Source organism: Colobus angolensis, unplaced genomic scaffold (genome assembly GCF_000951035.1).
Source record: "Colobus angolensis palliatus isolate OR3802 unplaced genomic scaffold, Cang.pa_1.0 Scaffold304, whole genome shotgun sequence".
Classification (NCBI taxonomy): Eukaryota; Metazoa; Chordata; class Mammalia; order Primates; family Cercopithecidae; genus Colobus; species Colobus angolensis.
The window spans coordinates 3,276,609-3,289,885 of NW_012116311.1; the positions used below are offsets into that span (position 1 = coordinate 3,276,609).

The 13,277-nt window shown below is 39.0% G+C and overlaps 1 protein-coding gene across 2 annotated transcripts in view; it reads left to right on the forward strand.

Moving 5' to 3' along the window:
• Positions 1–11,940: 11,940 nt before the first annotated feature.
• The window catches only part of TPBG (trophoblast glycoprotein), a 3,350-nt gene continuing 2,013 nt past the window's right edge, over positions 11,941–13,277 (forward strand). Inside the window, exons 1-2 of one of the 2 annotated variants that reach the window (XM_011950285.1) lie at positions 11,941–12,210; positions 12,937–13,049. The gene's annotated coding sequence lies outside the window, so the exon portion shown is untranslated. The remainder of the gene's footprint in view (positions 12,211–12,936; positions 13,050–13,277) is intronic. The other variant, XM_011950284.1, reaches the window with a different exon arrangement.

Here is a 13,277-nt window from a genome sequence, read left to right on the forward strand (position 1 = left end):
CTTCTTCTTCTTTTTTCCAAGACAGAGTATTGCTCTGTTACCCAGGCTGGAGTGCAGTGGTGCCATCTCAGCTCACTGCAACCTCCACCTCCAGGGTTCAAGTGATTCTCCTGCCTCAGCCTCCCAAGTAGCTGGGATTACAGGTGCGCACCACGATGCCCAGCTGATTTTTTGTATTTTTAGTAGAGACGGGGTTTCGTCATATTGGCCAGGCTGGTCTCGAACTCCTGTCCTCAAGTGATCTGTCCACCTCAGCCTCCAACAGTGCTGGGATTACAGGAGCGAGCCATCGCACTCAGCCCACAATTTTTGAAAGATATTTTTCTCATATTTCCAACTTGTCTACAATTCTAAAATTTCCTATTTTTTATTGAAAGTTACATTTTTTATTTCCAAAGGGTAAACCTTTTATTATTAATTCTGACTTTATTTTATTGTGGTAAGAAAATGTGAGCTATTTCATTTCTGCTTTTTGAAGTTTATTTAAGTTCAGTATTGCCTAAAAGAGAATCATATTTTGAATTTATTCAATGAGCACTAGAAAATGAGAGTATGATGTATACATACATAATGTAATTATAACCTGAATTATATTATGATTATTCATTATCTTATTTATTTTTTATTTGCATAATCTATCAAAGATTCTGTCTATCAAAGAGCATCTAAAAGTCTCTACTATAAACGTTCTCTTCACAATTCTTGTATTTTTTTCTTTACATATTTTTGTAATTCATTGCATAAAACTTTATATTTTCTTCATTGTGAATTATACTGTCATTTTCTTGATAAAATTAGCCTTTTTGTTTCTTTCCTTTATGTCTGATATTAATAATTTGCTCCCTACATTTTTTTGTTGTTTGCACTATTTGATGCATTTTCACCAGGGCTTTTAAATCTGTTTTTTAATCTGTCAATCATTTTTATAAACAGTATATAGTTTGTTTTATGACTCAGTCTATGAATCTATTATTGATAGGGAGTTTACACTATTTCACTTAATACCATAACTGATAGGGTTCATTCTGTTTTCGACTCTTTAAAACCCTTTTGGTTTGGTTCTCCTTTTGCGATTTCTTTTTAATTTAATTTATTTTTACCCTTTGTTATGCAGTGGTTCTTTTTTCAAATAGTAATTTGGAATATATGCACCCTATGCTAATACCTAATAAACTTTACTCTATTTATCTTTTTGTGCCTTGCATTTATCCCCTCACAACTCCAGAGAAAATTCCCATTTGAAAATAATGGTAATAAGTCTGCTTTCTCCCTTTTCTTTCACCAAAAATCATCAAAAAGAACAAGAAAAATAAGAAACCAAAAGTGCAGACTCATTTTTAGTGGAACAATGACAGAGTTAAATCCCCAAATAACACAATAGGGGAAATGGCTCCTACAAGCAGTGGGATTGAGCATGAAAGAAGAAAGAAGACACACTGTAGATGTAGATTTCAAAAAAAGTGTCAGAAAGCACATTTTTGGAAAGTGAAGTACATACTTTGAGGTGGAAAAGATCAATCTTGTATTTAGCACAGGATGCAAGGGCTACTGGCAGATGCTTCCCTGAGACTGGGTTGGTTCTGTGAATCAGAGGAGTCAAGGCTAAATCAGGACTCTCACAGATCAGTCATACTTGCAAGAAGTAGTCAGTCTTCGTGGCAGAAGAGGGGAAGAGAAGCTTCGCATTGTGAAAACTTCCACACTTGATTATTTCCTTCTGTTGGTGAAGTACAGAGGTTAAAGTGGCTCATACACAACATCCTGGATTCTAAGGAAAATTCTAGTTTCTTGGAACATGGCCAAGATCACCTTCACTTTGTGAACCTTCGACAAATTGCTGGTTAAGGAAAAATCTTACCTGTCTGAAAGATGAGTAACCAAAAGAAAGCAAGACAAAAATGGGAAAAGCAAATGCCAGACCAAAAAACCACCAAAAAATGTTGCATTAAAGCAGATGAAAATAGTAATCATGTATTCTGACCTAAAATTTTTAAAAGAAAATATTTATAGCAAAAATCTCTATAAAACAAGAAGAAAAAGAAGAGATACTAGAGTTCAACAAGTGCTGAAAAAATACATCCAGATGATAAAAAATGTAAAAAATGAAATGTTACAATTTTGAAATGAAGGCCTTCTTATGACATAAAACCCAGAAGCTATAAAAGAATAATAAATTCAACTCTATTAAAATGAAAAACTATGATGAAAAACTTCCAGGACCAAAGGCATTAAACAAATGAAGAAATATTTGTAACTAATTTAATAAGGTACTAGTTTCCCTAATTTATACAAATATATTGGGAAAAGGAAAAAAAACCCACTAAGCTAGACACAGTGGCATGTGTCTGTAGCACCGGATACTCTGGAGGCTGAGGCAGAAGGATCACTTCAGCTCAGGAGTTCGGGGCTATGATCAGGAGTTGTGTGCTATGATCACACCTGTGAATGGCGACTGCACTTCAGCCTGGGCAACATAGTGAGACTCCCATCTCTTTAAAAAAAAAAAAAGGATGAAAAAAAAAGAGGCAAAGAGAAAAAAAAACCCTTCACTGAAACAAAATGAGCAAAAGATCTGAACAGATGGATTCTAAAAAGGAAATGTAAATGGCTTTTAAACATAAAAAGATTGTCAATCTTATTTTTAACAAGAAAAATACAAATCAGAGCCATACAAAGATTACATTTCACATGTAAGACTGGAAAAAAAAATTTTAATGATAACATAGTCCCAACATTGTTGGTGGAAATATAAATCGTTACAATCAATTATGTATGAACAGTGCTTTGGCAACGCCTATCACAATTACAAAAACCTATATCCTTTAACCAAGAAGTTCGCTTCTAAAGATTTATCCTACAGATATACTGGCCTGTGTGGAAGATGACAATGTACTCAGTCATTGCTGCATTGTTTGTAATAGCACAAGACTGAAAACATCCTCTTGGGGGGTATTTAAAGAAATGGTGGTATGTCAGTTCCTGGTAGATTGTATCAATAGCCCCATTTCTTCAGACCTTCCTTTACACAAGTCTTTTGCCATGCCACTTTGCAGGGCCCTTTCACTTTGTTTGGGGTGTAATTCCATGCCCCGTGGCTTTAGTATGTGATTTGCTTTGGTTTATAGCATAATGGCAGATGTTAGGCAAGCAGTATATTAAACAGGATTTACATGATTTACGTTTGCTTGCTCTTGTGCTTAACCTGTTGCCAACAAAATAGCATGTTTAGGCTATTTCACGGGTCTTAGGAGGAAGGTCAGAGCCATTTGGAACAGAACTGTTTTATATCCATACTATGAAATACTACTCATAAAAAAACAAAAAAGAATGAATTATTGATACTTACAATAACATGGATGAATCTCACATTAGTTATGCAGTGAAAGAAGCCAAATTAAAAGAGCACCAACTTTATGATTCCATTTATATGAAATCTAGAAAATTTAAATTAGTCTGTAGTGACAGAAATTAAATTGTTGCCTGAGGATGCGATGGTTTAAGGGTGGCATGTGAATAGGTGGATTACAAAAGGACATGAGAAAACTTTTGAGAATAATGAATGTGTTCATTTTCTTGATAGTAATGATGGTTTCAAGGGTGTATACATAATTATCCAATGGTACACTTTAATTATATGCAAAGAACATTAAAAAAGAAACCTAATGTTAGGATTTATAAGGCTGAGTAATAAGTGCACAGGTTTTTATGCTGTTCTGTATTGTTGAGTATGTGTTTGCTGTATTTAATAATAAAATAAGTCAATTCAATTAAAAAAGAAATCTAGATTTTCACACTGGAGTTAGTTGATTTAACAAAGTAGTGGGAACAACACATTTCATGAAAATAGAGCCCAGGTCTATCTCCTTCACCACTGCTTCCTCAGTTCTCAGAACAGTGCCTAGAAGCACTCATCACATACTCCAAAAATATTTATGTAATAAATAATGAATAACCTCAGTTTATACAGCTACCAGTAATTTTCCTATTTTAAAGAAGCTTCAATTCCTTATGATGAAGTTTGGAAGTTATGGAACAAGTTTTGAGTGATAGCACATAGTCTGGAGGGTGGTTGTGGAGATTATCAGAAACCTTGAAGTGTCTTTAGTTTTCTTATGAAGATGCAGGGCTTGTATTCAGGCAGTCTGCAGCAACAAAGCTCTATTAGTTGTTTACATGTGGCAGCCTCTGATTATTGAACACTGATCAGTTTTTGTACCATACTGGTTGCAAACCATTTTGATTCTCACCCCTTTGTAAATGTCACCCACATCAATATTTTGGGGGTTAAAGTATCGCCTGATGTCACACATTTCTCTACTGGGCTTCTATTGAAGTTCAGTATGGGCATCCTTTGGTGTGTGCCCTGCACTCACCTCCTTTATCCTATCACTACCCACACTGTTCAGGCCATATGGTTTGACACTGGCTTGACTTTATCTCCCTAGTTAAGCTCCTTAACTTTCTTTTTTTCACTCCAAGGTAATATGATACATTTATATTTCAAAGTACATAACATCTCTAGTACTCTCTTCCTTAGCTTTCATATGGGGATATAAACTAAATTTGATACTCAATTTTGTATTTGAACATTCCAAACAGTGCTCAGAGACATCTTATTGACCTCTGTATTTTAACTCACTGGGTAGGACTTATAAAAGAGAGAAGCCTGGGTCATGTACCCAAACTTTGGCCTAACTCTATCTGCTGAACCTCTGCCATAGACATGCAATAGATTGCCTGTCAATGTGCCAGTATTGCAAATTTTTTTAAGGGAAATTGCTGGCTTTGGAGGTAGCCCTGTTTGGAAGACAAAGTGAGTACTACAGAAAAGTACATTAATAAACATTTATTGAACTGTGTTAAATTTAATTGAAATTAATTGAATTTGGATGGTGGCTACAAGTGCAACTGCTCCCATTTCTTGACTGAATTCCAGTCTTAGTTGAGAACCCATCTTGGGCAATAACATTTTGACAAGAATCCCTGCAAATATCTTCCATGTCACCTCCAAAGTGGAAATAATGTACATTAAAAAAGGATATTAGGTAATATTGCTAATTTAAATATTTATCATAACTTCCTTTTAAAAGACAATAATTTCAATCAAACAAGATTGAAACAGATAAATGTCTTATTCTATTCTTTCTCTAGGTATTTTTTCACTTCATCATAATCAAACTTGACTCTTTAATTAAGAATTATTAGAATTTCTTTTGGTCATTACTTAAAATATAGAAGCTGACTAAATACCATATATCTGAAATATTAAATTCAGAAGAGAAAAAAAAATTTAAATAAGTTTTCTGTGATGTTATGCTACTTAGAATTATGTCTGTATTCTTACCTTCATAGTGAATAAATCACCAAGACTTGTAGATTCTCTTAAAAATTTATACAGGTTGTTTTCAAACTTTCAAAAAACCAATGTTTCCTCTTCAAAACAAATATTTTATAAAGCCTTTTTTTATTTTACAAAATGCATCTTGATACATAATCTTAAAAGTACACACTATATCAATGAGAATATTAAAGAATAAATAAAGGAAGAATATTATTTAATGTATAGCACTACATATAAATACTTGGGCATAACTCCGATAGGAAACCCAATGAAGTGGTGATATTCTTCTGCCTACTTATAAATAAGCTAGGATTTAAGAGAGGCTAGACCAATATTCAAATGAATGTTGAAATAATTTTTAAAAAAATATTAGACATTTTGAAATAAGAATCACTGCAAATGTAACAACTACAAATGCAAACTGATACTATACTATATTGATGATCTGAGTAGAATGAGTGGCATGGTTACCAGAGATAAAATTTTGGTAAAGTTCCAAACAAAACACTATATATTCTTTTCTTACAGTGTTAACTGTTCCTGGAAAATTCAGTGTATAATAAAACCATACTATAAGTATTTGGAGCTTAAATGTAAAATGAAGTTGTTTCTAGGCTGAGAACTTTAGATTTTTATCCAGTCACACTGGGGATAAATTAAAATTTCTCTTGGTCATTATTTAAAATACAGAAGTTATCTGTAATCTTATATTTAGAATTATAAATGTATGTATTGTTACCTTCAAAGTGAATAAATCACTAAGATTTGTAGATTATCTTAAAGATTTTTATAGGTTGTTTTCAAACTTTTTAAAAACCAATGTTTTCTTTTCAAAAAAATATTTTAACGGCACTGGGGGCAATGTCACTCTGTTGGGAACCACTGTTCTATGTAATCTTATGGTCTATATAATAACTACTGGTCTATATAATCTGTTGTTGCCTTGCCAATCTTTTCCTTCTACTTCAGTTTGGCTATTTGTCATCCCTCACTTGAACCACCCAACTTTTCTCTCTGTTTTGTCTTCTTTGTCTACAATTTACCTTTTAAACAGATAGCAAACGTGATGTTTCTAAAATGCACTTGTGATCATGTCATTCCTCTGCTGAAAACTTCCATTGGCTTCCCACTACTACAGGATAATACAAACCTTTTATTTGTATTTATTTATTTATTTATTTTGAGATGGAGTTTCGCTCTTGTTGCCAAGGCTGGAGTGCAATGGTGGGATCTCAGCTCACCACAACCTCCGCCTCCCGGGTTCAAGTGATTCGCCTGTCTCAGCCTCCCAAGTAGCTCGGATTACAGGTGCCTGCCACCATGCCTGGCTAATTTTTGTATTTTTAGTAGAGATGGGGTTTCACCATGTTGGCCAGGCTGGTCTCGAACTCCTGACCTCAGCTGATACACCCACCTCTGCCTCCCAAAGTGCTGAGATTACAGGTGTGAGCTAGTGTGCCAGGCCGGGATAATACAAACCTTTTAGACTGGAGGTCAGCAATCTGATCCCACCATATTTCAAATCTCACCTTGTACCACTCCCTCCAATGTGTCAATGTGTGCTATGCTCTACTTTGTGCAGTTTCTAGAACTGAGTAAATTCTCAGGTTTTTCACCAACTTGCCGATCTTTTGTTTGTCAAGTTCTTACTAACATAGTCTTGCTTCAGTATGCATGGGGATTGGTTTCAAGAGCCCTGTGGATACCAAACCCCACAGATGCTGAAGTTTCTGATATAAAATGGCATAGTATTTGTTTATAACCTGCATGCATCCTCCCACAGACTTTAATTCATCTCTAGATTATCATATCCAATATAATGTAAATGCTATGTAAATAGTTGTTTTACTGTATTTTTCATTTGTGTTATTTTTTACTCTTGTAGGGTGATTTTTTCCTGTTTGTTTTTTCTGTATATTTTCAATCCTCAGCTGATTGAATACATGGGGCAGAAGCTGAGGATACAGGCGATTGTGCTTCAAAATGCAACTCAGGCATTTCCACCCTAGTAAAACCTTCTGACAGTCTCCCCACCCCGTCCCATATTTGCACTTACCATATGTTTTGTAACTATTTGCTTTCCCATTAGACTGCAAGTTATCCGAGGGCAGGGATTTTTATCCTATATATCCTTGTATTTCAAGTGCATCAAATAGGTGGACAGTATATAGTGGTGTCTTAACAAAGCATTCATTGAATTAAAGTCGAGTGATCCTGTAATAGTGACTATTTGGAGAGTTTGGACATTACTATATACAATCATCCCTTGTTATCCTCAGGCAGTTGCTTCCAGGATCCTTGTGGATACCAAAATCCATGGATATTCAAGTTTCTTAAGTTAAATGGCATAGTATTTGCATGTAACCTATGCACATCCTCCTATATACTTTAAATCATATCTAGGTTGCTTATAATACCCAATACAATGTAAATGCTATGTAAATCGCTTTTATGCTGTATTTTTTTGTTGTTTTGTTTTTGAGATGGAGTCTTCCTCTGTCATCCAGTCTGGAGTGTAGTGGCGCGATCTCAGCTCACTGCAATCTCCGCCTCCCAGGTTCAAGTGATTCTCTTGCCTCTGACTTCCCAGTAGCTGGGATTACAGGTGTGTGCCACCACACCCAGTTAATTTTTGTATTTTTAGTAGAGACAGGGTTTCACCATGTTGGCTAGACTGGTCTCAAACTCCTGATCTCAAGTGATTTACCCACCTTGGCCTCCCACAGTACTGGGATTACAGGCGTGAGCCACCGTGCCCTGCTGTATTGCTTAGGAAATAATGATAATTTTTTAAAAAGTCTATACATGTTTGGTTCAGATGTAATCACCCATTTTTTTTCTTTTATTTTCCATCTGTGGTTGGTTGAATCCAGGGATATGGAACCCACAGATATAGAGGGCTATATTTTTCTTCTACTAGCCACAGCACTTACTGTACTGACTGATGAGACAAACACATTCCTTTTGACCCATTCTCTAGTTTATATTTTACTTAATTCAGTTTACACATCTCAGAAAAGAAGTCCATTCCTTCTAAAGTGATTTGAAGCTTTCTTTTTAATCACTGACAATTTAAAAAAATTATTTCCTCATGAATATACATATGTACATGTGTATTTTTTTTTTTTTTTGGTCAAATTGACCCTCAAGTTGATGGTTTCAGTTTTAAGTGTTGGTTCATGGTTTTTTGACATAGTGCTTGTTGTTCACCAACCCTTGACTTTGTTTTAGTTACTTTTCAGATTTGACAGTGTTCACATGTATTCAATTCCTTTGCTAATTTGTGACAGAGATCAAAATGAACTAGTCTTAAATAATCTTGGTGTTTGTCCATGCTGGACCACATGGCTTCTCTCTGCTAGTTACCATAAGGGTGGTCATAACCACTCATCATTCTTTTTATACCTATCTTATTCCTTGCCTAATCAGGATTTAGAAGCAATATTTCAATAATTTACTAATGACTTTCCTCTGGGTCATTAGAAGAAAAATGATCCCTGTAGAAACAATCTTCTAAATAAATGGTAGTGTAGAAACATTTCCTGGAGGTTACAAAGTGACCTCTTGAAATACACTAAATTGGTTCTTATCTGTCGGGACATTCAGATCCTTCCTTTATTTCACTGTGGAACAGAAGAATAAATTGGGAAAAATGTGCTCTGCAATCCTCTGCCCTGCCTTAGAGTATGTAAATAGCATCATGCACAAAAAATTTTCAAGCTGTCAGGAGTAAAGTCAGTATGATAATTTGGGATAATTAAATGCTTAAGACAATCAAAATAGAACTGATCCTAGTAAGCTTTTCTCACTTGAAGGAAACTTCTCCAAAAAGTAGTTACTGATCTAAATGTCTTTCAATAAGGCTGTTAAATAAATTGTGGTACAACAATCTACAGTTTGAAATATTTCAGTCTTTAAAAAAGGAGAAGCATACCTATATGTATGCACACAGAAAGATAGATGGTTGCTTTTAAAAAAGAAAAAATGTGAATAATTCATATACTATGATCCCATTCACATAAAAAATAGCAGAAACAGAATCGAAATATTTACAAAGAGAGAGGGCATTGACTGGAAAGATACACACACCAAACCATACTCAATTCTGCATTGAGAGCTTTTGTTTCTGTGTCTATTTCTTTCTTCTACCAGATTATCAACTGCTGTATTGCCAGATCAAATACAGGATACTCAATTAAAGTTGAATTTCAACTGTAAGCAACAAAATTTTGGGTGTAGTTTCCAAATATTACATGGGACATACTTAAAAAATATTCATTGTTTATCTGAAATTAAAGTTTAACTGAGTGCCCTGTATTTTTATTTGTTAAATCTGGCAATTCTACCTTAAAGAGAATTTAAATTTTTATCCTTGTATTCCCATTACTAACACAGTTACAGAGATATAGTGGATTACAATAAATAACATGAGGGGGGTAATTTAGGAAAGAACAATCAAAACAGGTGATTTTGCTAAGTACATTACATATTTATCTCAATTTTCATGGAAATATCTTCAAATGTCATTAGTGGTCCTATTATAGAAGACACACAGCAGGCAAGTGTCAGAGCTAGAAATGACCCTAAGTTTCTGGGTCCCTATTCAGCAGCCATAAGCAATTGCCAGCTGCATGAAGGTGGAGGCAGAAAAAGTAAAAAGGGAACAAGAGGTGAGGTGTACGTTCTGCCTAAGTGGAACAGAGTAGAACTTTGCACAAACTCCTTAATCTTGCCTAGAGGCAGAATGTGGGATGTACTATATGGGAGGCAGGCAAATCTGGGCCTGGTTCCCACCTCCATCACTCATTTGAACAAGTTATGTAATTTATTTTTGCGTCAATTTTCTTGTCTGTAAAACTGGAGTGAGAGGACCTAACTTGAGTACTGATGTGAAGAGTCAATGAGATAATATCTGTGAAGTGATCAGCACAGGGCTTGGCAAGTGGAAGACACTCAGTCAAGCTAACTTAAAGCCCCAGGTTTTTCATTTGCACAACAGAACAACAACAATAATAGCAACAAGCAATAATACTAACAATATTTATCTTGCCTCTGAGTTGTCTTGAGGATTAGATGAAAATACATATATTATGTTTCTAAATTCTAAAGTGTATCTCACTCTCCTAACAAAGCAGTTGGTCTTCAGATCAGGACCAGAGTTAATATCATGCCAGAGCATTATTACAGGTTTTTTCCAATGAGTAATTAATTTTATTTTTAAACTTATCATACAGTAAAATTGACTCTTTTGGTTTACAAAGTTCTGTGAGTTTTAACACGTTGTATAGGTTTATGTAACCACCACCACAATCCGGATACAGAACATGACTACAGCTTTAGAGATTCTTTTTCAAAGTGTTTTACATTCATGTTGCAAAACACTTTTAAAAATAAGAAAAGAGATGGAGATAAACGTGAAGATGCAAATTAATGAAACCAGCTTTTGTGCACAAATCTCTGCAGTTTCCAGTGTTTTCAGCTTTTGTCTGAGCCATTTTTGCTGTCGGCTTTGCAGACTCTTTCTATAAAAGTAAGCAGGCATCCATTCGAGAATTGGGGTCTTTCTTCACACTAAAGGCACATGTCCCAGGCACAAGCCTCAGCATCCTTATTTGATCTTTTTATACGACCAGGTCTTACATTTCCGAACCATGTTTTCCCTAATTGCCATTTTCTCTCTAAAATGAAGAAGCCTGGAATAACCAGTACCTTCTTATCCCTTCGGGGACATTATTTAATTGGGACAAAGGGATATGGAGTTAGAGCAACGATAGGGCTTTCAGAACCCAAAACCTGTCTGGTATAATAACAGCCTTACTGTAACCATTCATTCAATCTGTCCCTCTCCCCAACCCCATCCTCTCCATCACCACCTGCCAGATGCCCCCCCCCCCCTCCCCGGGACAATCGATTTTGAAACCAAACTTCCCTCCCAGGTCAGCTCCTGCAACCCCTACTCCCCACCCTTGGAGCTTTCCCCGCAGAAGTGACTAGACACACCGCGCTACATCTGGGGAGAGGGGCGGGTCCGCTTTCCAGGTGACTCAAGTCTTTGCTATTTGCCTTTTGTTTCTGGGATGCCTTTGGCTGCCTTTCTCTTCCATCTGCTTTTAATTTTGGTAAGAGAAAAGCTAATGAATCAGGAATGAATCTCCTCTCCACTAATCTCTCTCTCTCTCTCTTAAAGTTGGCGTGCTCTCTTCACAAGTTCCATTACTACCCAAGAAGTGAGGGGGCGGGGTGCGGGGAACAGGCGAGAAGGCATTAATTACACCTAAATCTGAAGTTTACGGCCTCAGGTACCACTTTGATGGGGAGAGTTCCTGAAGCTTTCATACAACCTGCAGTGCCTTTGCTGCTGCCGCTGTAGATTTTCAGCTCATTTCTTTCTGGTGCTGCTTCGCGCTGCTCTGTCATGCCTAAATCTATCTCGTCACTGCCAAAGGTGCCTGAATCAGGGTGAATTCCACGAGATTCACCAGCGGTTTTGCTCCTGTCCAAGGTAAATACAGTATGCAAAATGAGGAACCACCCAAGGATGTCGGGGAGGGGGGAGAGAAAGGGATTCCCTCACCTTTTTGGGCACATTCCTCGTTAATTTCCACCAGGAGGAAGCGCGCAGCCCAGCTCCCCTAGTCTCTCTTCTTAAATCCCCCTACCTACGACTGCCGAGGTTGGCCGCACGGCGGGAATCTCCCCGTCAGTCCTGGCCCTCCCCCGCCCCCCGGGTTGGTTTTTCCCAGCTGCGGAGGTTGGGAGGTTGGGCCAGGGGCTGGGGTGCGAGCAGAGTCGTTGCCCGCAGCGCGCAGCCGGGAAGTCGTTGCTACTCTGGTGGAACTGAGTTGGTTCTGGAGGCGGCGGGCGCGGAGGTGAGCAGTGGGAGCCCGCGGCCTGGGAGAGACCCGGCAGGCGTCATTGGGGCCCCTCCCCATACTCGGGTGGAGAGTAGCGTTGGTTCGGGTTGCCACTCTACCCCGAGTCCCACTGCTGCTTTGTTCCCAGACTCTCCCCACCTCTTTGGAGATGACTTGAACCCCTCTGGGATCCCAGGGGCCGGCGGGACGCGGGCTGGGGGGCGACAGTTGTAGCTCCACTGCCTGCTAATGCCAGAAGGTACAAGAAGAGATCAAAAAGTCCTGTAACCTGAAACTTGCCTCGCATCCTAACCGGGACCGGGAAGAGAGGTCCGGGCGGGGGCGGAGACACCCGGAGGCCGACCTTCCGCGGAGGCGGTGCGGGAAGGAACCTGGAAAGGGAGAAGTTTGGTAGCGAAGGAATTGGGGATTAAGCAAGAAGTTAGACGCGGGGAGACGTGTCTCCTCGGGAAAAGCGGAGGGCGGGAGGCCGGTTGGGTTTATTTAGTGTGGGCCAGGGGAGAGGGAAGACTTTGCGCTCTGGGTGTCGGATGCGCGTCCCCCTCCCGAGTAAGAGTGACCGGAGGGGTTGTGGAGGCGAGGCCGGGGTGGGCTTTCGGAGGGAGAGACTGGTGTCTCTCTGGGACAGAGTGGTGACGACTAGACTCGAAAGGGCCGGTTTTTGCACTCCGGAAGCCGCGACAGCCACCGCTGCTCACGCCTCTCTTCTGCTTGTCCCAGGTCCCTCAGAGGAGCCAGCGAGGGGCGCCAACAAGAGGCCAGGAGGTGCCACCGGGGCGGCGGCAGGAAGAGGAGCGGGAGCAGGATCGCGGAGCCGAACGTCCCGACCCGCCGTGCGTACTTTCTGGAGGGAAGGGGCGGGGGAATCGGCCCCGGAGGGAAGCGCCCGGTGGCGAGGGGGTTAGCCAAGTTCCGGCTACGGCGCCACTCCCTGGCTTCCACGAGAGGAAAGTTTTTTCCAGACGCTTCCGCCGGCTCGCACCCTCCGGGCCCAGCCCCCCGAGGCTTCGGAGCGGGCGCCGTCCCAGCCCAGCTCCGGGGATACGCTAGCCGCGATGCCT